Genomic DNA, 13725 nt, shown 5'->3' with positions numbered 1-13725 from the left:
AGGCTGCCATCTCCTCCAGGAATGCATCTTGGGATCACGCACAGTCTTTCGGGGAAACCCACCGTGGAATCGCTTTAAATGTGCATTAAATAGAATGCTAAAATATTTCGTGTCAGCACACACGATAAAGTCGAATAACTGCCGCATCAAAATGCAGAAAGTTGCATTCGCAGTTTTACACTGAAATACTTATGCAAAACGCTGTATATTCATTAATAACTAAAATTTCCATTTGGTTATTTCATTATTTACAAGAAGTACTTACAACCGCGCAAATACCAATTCTGTGCAAAATATTTAGTTCTTCTATTGGGGTTTTCCCTTTATCCTTTATCCTCAGAGAACAATAGCAGATTTTAACTTTCATGGTGCGCTTCGTCACTACGTGAACTCGGTAGATGCTGCGATGCAGCGATATTAAACTTAAATTACTATTTTCCTTTGTTGTAGGTATTTCATAGCCGCATAAATCAAGAAAATAAAATATTTATTCAATGTCTATGTGAAAATCTTTTAAAGACAGGTACAAATAGCTGTAACATTTTATGTGAATACTTTGGTTGCCATATTTCTCTAGCAAATATCTTTTAAGTTAAATATATTCAATACTATATATTTTCTTTCAGTGCCGGCTGGGGCGCAGGACACGAGTACGAGTGCCAGGTTCAGGTTCTACCCACACACACTTTGTCTTGCCATCCCAGGCACAACTCAAACTTTGATGATAATGACGCTGCATAAATTGCATTTTAATGTCAACAAAGAGACAAATATTATAATATCCCCAAGAGTCCGGAGTGCAAAGAGTGCATCGCAGACCCCAAAGACCCCAATTGGAGGAATCCCCACCCCATTTCCCCATTACCCGGCCAGATGTCAAAGTGCGAACGCAAACGTGGAGAATTATTTGCGGCTGGCGAAAGATATTTCCTGTGGCGCGGCGAAACTTTCATGCCACATGCAACTTGCTGCAATCTAATGGAAATTTATGTTGAAAGCATGCCATCCCGCCCCTGCGACTCTCCTCCGCCCCACCGATGATTGCTGGCTGGTTAGTTGACTGTCCGATCGGCAACAATGGCAGCAACAATTTGTAGGCATTTTCATATCGAACTGGCCAAAAAAGACGACCCAAGGAATGACACTGGTCAGCAAAGTTTCAGATTGGCAAAGATAAATGTATGGTTTTTACCCATTTTATGTGTTTAGGAAAGTTAAATAACAGGGACATAATGAACTGTTCCTCATACTTTATATAGGTATTTAGGGACTCCATTAGTATTGCTAATTTACACTATATTTAACTATTGCTTGTTGCTCAGTGTAAGCTTCAATGCAAGTCACAAATGGCCGTCGGAAGAAGGCGAGGGAAATGTAATTTCGCAATTATTTGCTTGCCATGGCCATAACTCACAGTACTTGTCATCAGTGGCGGTGGAGAGGGGGAGTGGGAATGGAGTTGCTGGGGAGTGTGGGTGTGGGTCCTAGCCCCGGCTAACCCACCCACTCCCCTTTGAGCACTCCTCGATCCTTTGTGGCCTGTGGATTTTTGCGGCCTGCACGTTTCCAATGCCTGAACTTTGACACACATTCACCCGCGCCCATCGCCCATCGTCCATTTAATTGATAATCGCAGGCCGGCGAGGAAAAGAGAGAAATATGCTCCACGTTGGAGCCTTTGGGGCGTTTGCCGTGAAAGTTTGTGGGATGCAGATATGGCCTAACTATTTTAATGTTTTTTTTTTTTTTTGAAAGGTTTCGCGGGTTAAGCGGCATATGGAAGTGGTCCAACTACCTGGTATCCATTCCCTTTTCTCAGTATATCTCCCTCGGCTATCTCGTGACCCTTACACGATCAGTCTGCGCAGATAAGGATTATAAATCATTTCTACAATATTTTCCACATAAACACACACACACACACACACGCACACGACAATAAATCAAAGCAGCAGGGAAAAAACTGTCAGTTGGCGCCAGTCACCAGCGTAAAGACAGTTTTCCTAAAGATTCTCACATTTAACCAAAATCGTTTAAATGATTAATGTCAACGCTACGCGTTTATGATAAACCGTCCAAAGGTAATTTGCATAATTGCGCCTGCGACCTTTGCCGTCGAGGAAATAAAACCTGATTGGTTTCGAGTAAAACAATATTCAAGCAATGAATAATGATTTCCCTGGAAAATCGTAGTTCCCATCGAGTGAATACATTTTTTGGCTTGCATTTTTAAACAGACTGTCATCCTAAATGATCGAAAAGAAGGGTGTTTCAAAGTTTGGGAATATGTATATTTATTTTAGACAAGATTAAGTTATATAAGATACATTATATCTGTATTATATATTAGCTATTTAAGTTTAAATTGTGAGGTAATTGTAGGAAAAAACACAAAAATCATTACAAATATAATAGGTTTTAGGTATTTTGCTTGCATTTAATGATTTAATAATTATTTTCTTAACTCCATTTTTGTGTTTCCATCGTGTAAATTGCAAAACGCACTCATTGAAAGCAAAACGTGACATATCACTGTAATAACAAAGCTTTTCAAATAGTATAAAAATAGTTTTAATTAATTGTATAAAATGTGACATTTAGCGAACAAACAAACAACTCAGCGCAATCATGGATTTATACAGCTAATATAAATAGCAAAAATCGCCATAATTAATTGCGTGAAATGTGAATGGAAGCAAACAATCGAAACTAAGGCAATCAAGCCGGTCTCAAATATCCCGATTTAATGAAATCGTTTTCAATTCAGACGTTAGTACCTACCTGCATTGTGTCCACTTTTGTTGCACCTGATCATAAATCACGTCTTTCGACGAACTTCTTATCAGCAGCCGAGTTTAGGACCTCGGGCTGTCCTACATGCAATCGATAGATAAGAGCAAAGGCACACGAATCGTAATCTCTGACCCGAAATCGCTGTGTTGCTCTGCTTAGAATTGCTTTATTACCCCGTGGATAGCAACACTTCCCAAGAACTTTTCACCTATACGAAATCGGTTGGCTGCCTTTTTAATTGATTGCTGCCTGCCTCGTCCTCTCTCTCTCTCTGCATTATTATCACAACAGGGCAATCTGGCTTTGTAGCCAGAAACACGATAAATAACAGCTCGCAGCGGGGATTTGCTGGCTGGAGGAGAACCGAAGACCCTTTCTAGGGTCTCTGTACGTGCCCTGCCTGCCTGCCTGCCGAGGGTTTGGGCCACAAAGACCATAATGAACCCTTTCGCTCCGCACCTCGTCCGCCCAGGGGCGCGATAAACATCGGGCATCGTTAGTCTTTCACTCCGTCTTCGTCTTCTTATGTTTACCCAACACAGCATATCGCCAACCTCCAGGTTCAGGTCCAGCTCCAGCTCCAGCTCCATCTCCAACTCCATCTTCATCTCGATTTCCATCTGAGGCCTTGTTTTGACTGGCCGTTTTGCTCCGCCAGTTGATCTTTGTTTGCTTCGTGTGCTCTTAACGAGCTTGTACTTGGGCTATCGATTAAGCGATCCCAATCTGAGGCAGTGGACCCAGTGATTTTCACTTAGCCAGGAAGCAGCTTATTAAGTGTTTTATAGCCCGCTCGAATTAATTTTATAATCGCCTTACGTCGGTAACAAAAAGCAAGCGAACTTCTGTAGGAAAGTGGTTATCACTATGATTTTATAAGATCATTTAGGATTTCCCACCTCCTAAACTTGCAAGTAGACTTCAGAGTATCTTGACTGTTGTGAGAATATCTTTCAGTTGAAGTACAAACTGAGGCCCTGCTGCTTTGTTGTTCCTACAAATTACTGACAGGAAAGGACGATAAAACTGTCTGCTGCCTGCGGCTTAGTCAGCTGTCAGCACTTGATAGTTGTGCCACCAGAACGAGATCAGGCCGCACCCAGATGAAGTCTTGCACTGGGAAGTCGTATCCGGAGATCCGAAAACTCCTCCAGAACCGAAACGGTGCCAACACATGTGTCGTCATTCCCTTTCGTCGCTGGCATTATTGTGACAGTTCATTTGTCACATCTCCTGATTTGACGGAATGGGAGCGGGAATGGCGGGCGAGTAGTGCGGTGGGCTGGGCTGGGATCTACAGTGAGCCCTCGGCAGATGTGTGAAAAGTTACCAGTCACCATTTTCCATTTTTTCCATTCAGCTGCCACTTGAGGGCCTCGAAAGGGGCGTGACCCGTGATCACAAAGGAAATCTTAATTGCCGCTTAACGAGCAATTGAGGACTCTATTCAAGGGAGTGGCGGATACAGCTAAAGACATACTTATAAGGCGGTAGAAGTGCTGCATACGATAACATTTCTTTGTATACGCATATTACTTAAAATAATACGAAATAGCTTAAAAGAACCAATAAATGGTATGTATATATTTTCCATAACTCATGAGCATTCTAATCAGCGCGGGTCGGTATCGAAGAAAGCCACCTTTAAATGTGAATTTATTGCCCCCATCGTATTTGTTTTCCCCCCTCGTGCGTTGCCCCAACCCCAGCTCGATCCCAACTGGATCCCGGCTCCCATCATCGATGACCCCATCGGAATCCACAGCGGTCTTGTTAGCAAAATCACCTGCAGTGCAGACGGCCAAGCGGGCCGAAGGAATTAATAATTCAGTCTGGAGCCGCCCAATGGCTTTTTGCCGGACTCGATTGGGCCTGTATTTTGTATTTTGTATTTTGAGTTGGGGATCGGGATTTTGGCTACCTGCAGAGCAATACGTTCAGCGCCCATGTGAATGATGCATTCTGAAGCTGACTTGGGGGCTTTTTTTTTTGGCTCACTGAATTATGGAGGCGACTCTTGTCAAATTTAAGGTAATTGATGGCTGCTGTGAGTGGAAAGCCAAGTATCGTGTGTAAGGCGGGTAGCGAAAAAGTTGATTTCAGGGTTAAATAAACACTTTTGGTAGGATGAAAGGGTGGTAGAGACGGAGGAGTAGCTGCCCAGAATGCTCCGCGTATTTGAGGCTTCCTTCTTTTTACCGAACGTTTTGGGAATTTCATTAAAAATGTGCCTGAGTGACAGCGGACATTAATTAATTAATTTAAAATACGCGAAAGGTCTTGATTGAATTTTAATCTACATCGCTACGTGAATTCCTACTGTACAAATATGTTCGAATCAGAATTCTCAATAATTATTATTTGTTTATTTCCCAAAAGGAAGAAAACAGGACACATTTGTGTTAGAGGAAGTTGAGTTCCTTAATTACTCGAATTGAACTGCGACCCCTCGTTAATTAAAGCACCAATTCAAAGTTAAGGCCAGCAATTTCATCCAGTTAGTCCCAACCTTAAGTGCATCCCATTCAAATCCATTGTTAACATCCAAAATCAGAGCCAACTAGTTCGTTTTACGACCCACAAAACAGGCCCAACATTTGACTTTGATTTTGGTTCTGGCCCCACAGAGGGGGCATGGAAAATTATGTAAATTTGTGCACGGACAGGCAGTGAGAAGACTGTAAACATGTCGCATAAATTTAATTAATTACGATTTCTTTATCCAATCGACCCAGTTCGGAGTGCAGTGCTCCAACTCCACCTCCACCTCCACCTCCACCTTCGCCTCCTGGGACTTTGGAGTAAGCGTTTTATGGCCGCACAGCAGCCGCCTACAGATCATCGAAGATTAGGAACTATTTGGTGGACAGAAAGGGGGGTCCACATGCCCCAGGGCCGAAATCACTTGATCACACTGCCCCAGGCTGTTGTCATCCAATCAATGTGGAGTTTCACAGGGCCCGTTTCTTATTCAAATTCGATTTAGTTTTCCATTCCGGTTTGGTTCGGGGATATGGCGATCCAGGGGGAGAAGGGAGATGCGGACTGACCGCCTTTGGCAGCTCATTAAGAAAGTTGTTCCGCATTCATTTTTTATCGCCATTGTTTATCGTGCCGCTTGATTATCTCGCTGTATTCCTATTTGGAGCTTTCCTCTCTTCATCTGGTCGCCTTTTTTATTGTCGGGCGTTTATTCTATCTAAATGTTTTGATAAGTTTCCCGAAAACTAAGGCCGGGCAGTTGGAAAATTTATGTGGCATTGTTTGTCATTCGGTTTATGGCTTGTTTAGGTGAGATGAAAAGCGATATGGGGCTTTATGTTATGTCCGCGTTAGTTAGCGCAACAATATGCACCTGTCATTATATCACGATGTAGTTCCTTATCTAATCTTAAATCGCTTTCTATTTCCCATATCGCCGTTGGATTTCCCTTTCTGCATCACTCATCCCAAAAACATTATTCATCTAACCAGCAATTTATTATCATATGCTTTACATTTATTATAAATTCAATTCACAATCTAGTGGTAAAGAGTATTCCATACAAACATTTTCATTTTAAATACTTATTTAATTACAGCATTTAATGCATTAGAATATACATTGAATTTTTAAAAACATCTTTTATTACAGCATTTCATGCCTTAATTTACACATTGCCAGGGGGTTAATGAACCTTAAATGCGAGTTTCGTTGAAAGTAACTATGAACACGGTCGTAAAATTAGCCTGTCTATACATTGTCTTGTAAATTGTAAATCTTGTCTGAGCTTAAACATGTCATCGCTGCTTGGGGACATCGTCATCATATAATCATCGGACATATATAAACTATAATTTTTTTACGACCAACTTCCCAAACTGTCCGATGCGGGACATAATTTCGACATTAGGGCATCGTAAAACCGTCATGATAATTGAACGAAAGAATAATTTTCCTCCTCCGCCTCTGTACGAGTATTTCTGGGCTTTTTATGAAGAATTACGAAAATTTCATTAAAAAAGAATCGAAGGGCAGACCGAGGCAAGAGGGAAATATTTTATTAACACTTCGTTCCAATGAAGATCAATATTATTTTTAAACGTGAATCTCTGGAGCGCCGCAGACGCCTAACATTTCCAAGCAAAAGGGTTGAGCTGATCAAAATGGGCGGATGGAAATCTTTGTGGTATTTTTCATCAGCTGCAACAAGGCGGAAATTCATTTCAATTTACCAACGAGTTTTCCAAACACGCACTTTAATTGTACCATAAAAACGTCAGCGCCTCGCAGTCGAAGAACTATTCTTAATTTGTTTATTTTAATTTATATTTGCTGAAGTTTTTATTTATTTCCCCAACTAGCTATTTGTTTTTTGTGGGCCTCGAATACCGAGAAGCGAGCAGTTTATAAACACATGAATCACTCGGCAAGCGGAAACTTTTTTGGGCCAGATTTTGTATTTTTCCCCACTTTCCTCGAGTATCCTTTTGGCTTTCTTGGTACTTTCTGCCTGGGATGGCCAGTCATTAGCCGGGAAATTGCATGAGGCGCCCCCTGGCGGTGATGTTCGCAATTTCTCAGGAAAACGAACCACACCAACCCAACCCATCCCATTCCATCCCATAAAGTGCGATTCCCCACCTCAGACTCCGCCTAGGTAATTACCGGTCATTAATAATATGCAGATGTGCACTCGGTTCCTTTTGGGGGCCAGGACTCATCAGCTCGCATTCACTTGTGCCATTTCTGTACCACTTTTCGGCTGTGTTGTGTTTGTTTATGTTTCTATGTTTTTATGATTTTATGGACCACATATTTTTGAATACATAACCATTCTCAAGTGGCCGTCCCTTCGTTTTCCTCATTTCCACTGCCTGACCCCCCGGGACCGCCGGCAAACAAGAATTTTATGATGGGAGAAATGAGCATCTTCCGTTTTGTATGCCAAGGTGACAGCGAACAGGATCCTAAGGTATGGGTAAGTAGCATGGGATGTGGGGAATGGAATTGCCCGGGGGAGGCAAATTTAATTGTATAATAAATTGTATTCAATAAAAAATGTGTCCATTTTTCATATCCTCTCAATCGATTGGCATCACACACTCAATTTTGATATATTCGCCCGTCTACATACAGCAAACCAGTTGGTTGCTATATTTTCTCATTTGTCCAAAATACGAAATACTGGCATGCCAAAATTGCAGCCTAAAATGAAAAATGGAATATTAAAATAGGAAAATGTTGCAAAATAGAACAAAATATGTGTATTTCATAGTAAATCATTTGTTCGAAAATGGCTTTATTAAACTACAAATAGATGATGGCCTAAAAGAGAATGACCCGACATTATTGGGTTTATAAAGGAAAGCGTATATGAAAATGGCCAGTTTTTACTAGTTTACAGTTTATTAAAAGTCGTTTGTGCCACAAAACTACATAGATGCCTTTGAAAATACCAATTTTCGCCATCCACAATGACAGTTTTTTGCATCTGCTCTCCGACTCGATTACATCGAATCTGGCTCGCCTAATGAATTGTCTCGAATAGTGAAATAAAATTTTATTATGCATCGCTGCAGCTGTTGCATGTTGCAACTAATGAATAAGTGTAAATCTAATGGAAAGGCGTTAAGCCAGAATGGAAAATAGGTGGGATGGCAGCTTCATAGCATCAAGTGCTGCAAAAGAATGCAAACTGCGGCGAAATTCAATTAAAAATGTAAAACAACTCAAAAGCGTGCAACAAGAGTGAGGGGGGTGGGGGATGGATGGTGGGCGGAAGCGGGGGCTGACCGATGGGGCGGGTGAGTGGGAGCCGATGGAGCGTACGAGAAGCGACAATGCAAACGAACCCACTACATGCAATTAGAAGAGGAGGCGAGTGGATCCGGCAGAGAAGCTGCCCAGAGGAGACTATCCGGGAATAATACACTAGGAAAAAATATAGTGTTTAACAAATAAAATATGACATTACCTTTTAAGTTTAAAATCCTGTCGATCGTTGCATTACGATAAATAATATTTATCTGTCAACAAAGATGCATTTAATCTGTTTACAGCAAAGATGCATTTAATATTTACAGATACAAAGATACTTTGCCAGAACTGAGATACTTCTTAAACTATCATTTTCAGAAAATTGTATTTACCTAGTTCCTGATTACATTTTTAAATACTAAGCCTTTGCATTTTTTTCAGTGCATGTGCTGGCACAGTTGGCTTTGATTGCTCAATATGCGTGTCTGGTGGGACGGTTGGTTTATTGTATCGCGGCTTTAGTGCGAATAGAGAGTGGTTCTCCTGACCCGACATCCCCATCCACCGAATCCCATAATGCCCAGCGGAATGGATGGACCCGGGCCGTAAAATTGACAAAGAACTTAGTTAAAGTGGACACAACAGCGTCATTACATCCGCGTGCAGACTCGAAAGCATGGCCTAAATGCAGAAAGGAACCTGGTTGCAAGGACCCCCAAAGGATTATGCCATAACTAATGGATAAATATGGTTAAATAAGCCAAGATAACTTCAAATCCGTGTAAGCGCATAGTCTTTTAAGATTATTTACTGTACAAAATGATGTTCTGGCTAACACCTGTCAAGTGCAAAGCCTTTTTCTTCAATCAACCTCTCGAGGACCCAAATCAACCCTGGAAAATGACCCAGCTAGATAGACAAATAGAATCCCCAAAGCTAAATATTTCTGCTGATATTTTTACTCGACTCAATTAAAGTTTCGCTCCGAAGGCGGGAATCCTTTGGCATGCCCACAAATCGCGGTCCTGCAGCCAGGACTATCATTTATATGGAGTCTAAGGAGGAATAACTCTGTTCCACCCTCGTCAGAGATTTATTTGCCGAGATTTTCGGGGAAAGAGTTGTGGCCCCAGCCGCGTGATTATCCAGTGCATTGAACGCGGCCAGACATTAATTACCAGCAGCTGTTGGAGATGCCTCTCCAGCCCCCAAAGATCCCATTGGGTTTTTGCGTTTCTTTTTTTTTTTTTGAAGATCCCAGTTCCCAACCGCATTTTTTGGCTATTTGTGAACGATTATTTGCCCCAGTGTGGAGGTAAAATTTAATATTTTTCACTGCGTCCGCTAAGGAATTTCTGTGTTGTCTTTTGTGACCCAAAAGGAAAAGAATTCCGTGGGATTTCCCCAATTGTTGGGGTTAGTATAAGTTTCAGTTTTTAGTTGCACCCCCTTGCTTTGAAATGGTTATACAAATATCCGTGATTTCCCTTTATGCATTTTCCCCTGCTCTGCGGTGTGTGAGCACCTCTTTTATGGCTGCACGGCTTTTATGGTGCTAAAGACATTAAAACTGTCATAGCATTGGGCACTTAATTTGATATTCGAGCGCGGGGGATAATTGGAGCAGACTCCGTCGTGGCGCATGAGGATGCCGCAGGAAACGGGATCCGCTGCAAGTCCCGTTCGGCGGCGCTCTTCTTGCGACGTGGAAATCATTTATGACAAATACTCGACGGGTTCATGGGTGGGCCACACACAGCAGGCTCGGATGGTGGGGGATTTTTGGCGTGGGAGTCGACGGATGGGTGGGGCAAGTCGCTCTATTTCGGGAGTTGAGCAAACATTAGCTGGCCCTTCGAATGGTGGATCCAGTTACAAATGTCTGGGAAAGACGTCTTGAAAAAGTACTCTCTTAATCACTAATGTTTTTCATTTTGTTTAAAACACTTCCTTTTTTTAAAAAGGGGGGAATCGCTAAGTAGAGTGTCTCGACTATGGACTGCCCATTACTCAACTAAAATGAGTGCGGAAAAGAGCGCGTTGCAAGTAGCAGAGCGAGTGTTACTATTAGTATATAACCTTTTATGAAAGCCCATCTGGGCGATTTAGATCTGGACTTAATAAAAAGCAGAGCACAATCCGTTTTAAGCTCTTATAATGGATATATCGATGTATATGGACGGAAATGCCTCCTGCTCCTTCGCAGTCAATCAACAGGTGTACAAAATATGTAGAGAGTGTTATTCGCTAAATAATTAATCTTAACAATATTTGTATGTTTTTCTTATACAATATTTTGTCTATAAAAAACGGTTGAGCTAATTAAACAAATTTATATATTATTTACAGCATCAAAAATGTCAAGCTTTGGAATTATTAATGATATGTTAACGCGTGTTAGCAAATACAATAAGGCCTTCAGTTTTAATCAATATTAATGTAACTTTTTTTGGATTAATGTAATTATTATTGTTAGACCGTTTTTAAGCCTAAAAATAATTATTTTAATGGAGTTGCACACGTTTCCAATGACCACAAATGAGGGTCATACATGAGTTCATGATGGTCTGGCATATTGTTTCCAGGGACATCGTCACTCCATGACTTTCTTCAACTTTTCTTGCCCCAAAAGCTGGCACGTTCATATCGCAACAAGCTGCGGCATAAATCAGAATCGTAGTCATCGCAGGCCGTTTGCAATTGCGGCGCAAAGGACTTTCCCACGCCCGGAAAGGGGTGGTGATTCAGAGGGACTCAGAGGTTTCCCTCCCGGCCATAAACCATGCGTTGTTCTCGTTGCTGGGGTGCACATAAAAAAGCTCTCTCCCACAATATAATAAACAATTTCCTGATAAATCGCCGCGAGCTGGGATTAAGTCTGCCATTGGGCAGTGGGATTGCCATTGCCATTTCGCCGGGTTCTGCAACTCACTCATTGGCATGCCGCGAATGGCCAAGAAGACGACGACGGCGGACCATGAAATTTATGGCAAACTCAAATTTATGCATTTTAAAAAGTAAGCGAAGGCGAAACAGAGACGTACGTGTCTAATGTGCGAATAGGGAGAGCCTCATTAGGGCCTCCGTCCCCCTTTGCTTGGTTGCCCCCCGGTTGCAATGTTGCACAAATAACTCAAGTTGCAACTAATTACGACGCATTTCGTACTTAACAACTGTGGCAATAAATTTCGAGCGTGGCCCATGACACGACTGACGTCAACGACGGCGACTGCTGGTCGCCGTATTTCCCGCGGAGCCGCCAGATTTCAGACCAGATTTTTTCCGGCCCCTCCCCCGGAAAGCCCACCGTTTTTCTCCTTAACACGCCTCGTCATCATATTCGGAAGCAATACATCATTCGCGTCGGGGAGTTGCGAAAAGAGCACTCAGAGAAATAAGTTGCAGCCATATAATATTACGATATAAATTATGTTATCCTAATAATTCTTAAAAGCTGCTCTGTATTCTCTACTCACATACATGCTGACCACGAACTGCAGTTAAAATCATTTCCAAAAAAAGTCAAATGTATTCCTAGTAGTTCCTTAAAATATCCATAAGTAATCTGATCTAAAAGAAACTACTCCAAATCAATAGGTTTTCGAGTCAATAAATGTCCGTAGCACGTAAGAAACTCTACTTGTTTCTTTCAGTGTGGTAGAAGTAAAATCTTTCTTATTTTGTATTTAGCCAATTATAGGCTAACAACACTTCTCCTAGTGTACGGGGGGAGTAGGGTCCATGTACGCGGCATGTGTCACGATGGCAACCGAGTCACTTGCCGCAAATTGGTTTGCATTTCGCAGGGGCGAGGGCTGAAAAGCATATCCCATGCCTCATGCACCATGCCTCCCATCTCGTTAGTTGTGCTGCATGCGCAGATTGTGTTCTTGATGGGTTAAGAGGAAAATGGTAAGTAGGGGGTTAACTTGGATGTCGAGTCAGGTAGTCGGTTCGTATAACTGAATTTCAAACTGCGGACGACATGCATCACAAATCGAATTATATCTTAGGTACCAAGATTTAGATATGTATGATGATAACATTAAATCATTGACCAGTTGCATTCGTTTATTTCATTGATTTATAAAATCAATTCCAGTATAGAGCAGTGTGGCTTAAGCTCATTGTTTAGTATTACTCGCTTTAAATTGTTCCATAAGTTAATTACTCCATTGTTTAAATAGTGCCGTTCTATGCTAATTGAATTAATTCGCATCGGCGTGCCCCTCGTTTTATCGTTAATTTCAATGCAACCAGACAAAGCCTTTATTCAACTTCATACCTCAGACGTCGAATTAACAGCTATATTAGCACCTGACCGCAACAACTGCAACTTTCCCACCTTGCCATCCGAAACTCACGGATCGCCGACTTTGTTAGGAGGGGGAGGGGGGTAGAAGGACAAAACACGCGACACCCACAAATTCGCGACAAATTCGATAATCAGTTGTATATAAACGCATTTAATTGTAAGTCAAATGTCGCATCAATTCCCGGTCACGCACCGAAACAAAAAAAAAAACACAACACAAAAACGAGGAGGAGGAGGTGCATCGCATGCATGCATATGTATCCCCATGTCTGTCCAAATTTCAAGGGCTGCATACAAATCGCTGCCACGCCCCCTTCGCCTAATCAGGCAAACACATGTGCGCTCCATAATTACATCGGAGCTGCAGATACGTGCGCTGTTCACTGAAACCCGAAATTAAGAGCAGTGCAACAGCGGCGTGCGGCAATGGGAATGGAAATGGAAATGCCAACAAATAACTCGTACTACTCGTACCCTACACTCCGCCCTCCCCACCACTGTACAATATGCCCCGAATGCAGGTAGTGCAGAGGTGTCGCATGCCCCAAATCAGTCGGCAGTTGTGAGTGGATTAGATATGAGCAGAGTGGGTCACATAGAAGGGAAACAGTGATTGAACAAAGTTTTCAATTTAATTTTCATATATACTGGACAATGCTGTAATATAGACTAAGAAGTAGCTAGCTAAGTAATCAGCACATATTATATCATTATAGATATAATCAGTATATCATTAAGTTTAAGAAAAAGTTCGAAATACTGCTTAGTTTAATATATTTTCATTTTATAAATATATTTAAACTTTTTTAACTTATTGAGATATGTTTTATTTCAAAGATATTTAGTTATATTTATTATGATATTCTATATAATACAC

The 13725-nt window shown here is 41.6% G+C and overlaps 1 long non-coding RNA gene across 1 annotated transcript; it reads right to left on the bottom strand.

Annotated features, from left to right (window-relative positions):
- Nucleotides 1-745: 745 nt before the first annotated feature.
- On the bottom strand, nt 746-3914 carry lncRNA:CR45700 (long non-coding RNA:CR45700). Its single transcript, NR_124380.1, has one exon. It is a non-coding gene; the product is annotated as a long non-coding RNA:CR45700 (long non-coding RNA).
- Nucleotides 3915-13725: the final 9811 nt, after the last annotated feature.

Source organism: Drosophila melanogaster, chromosome 2L (genome assembly GCF_000001215.4).
Source record: "Drosophila melanogaster chromosome 2L".
Classification (NCBI taxonomy): Eukaryota; Metazoa; Arthropoda; class Insecta; order Diptera; family Drosophilidae; genus Drosophila; species Drosophila melanogaster.
Note: the sequence above shows the minus strand (reverse complement) of the source record. Positions and strands in the feature narration are given on the sequence as shown.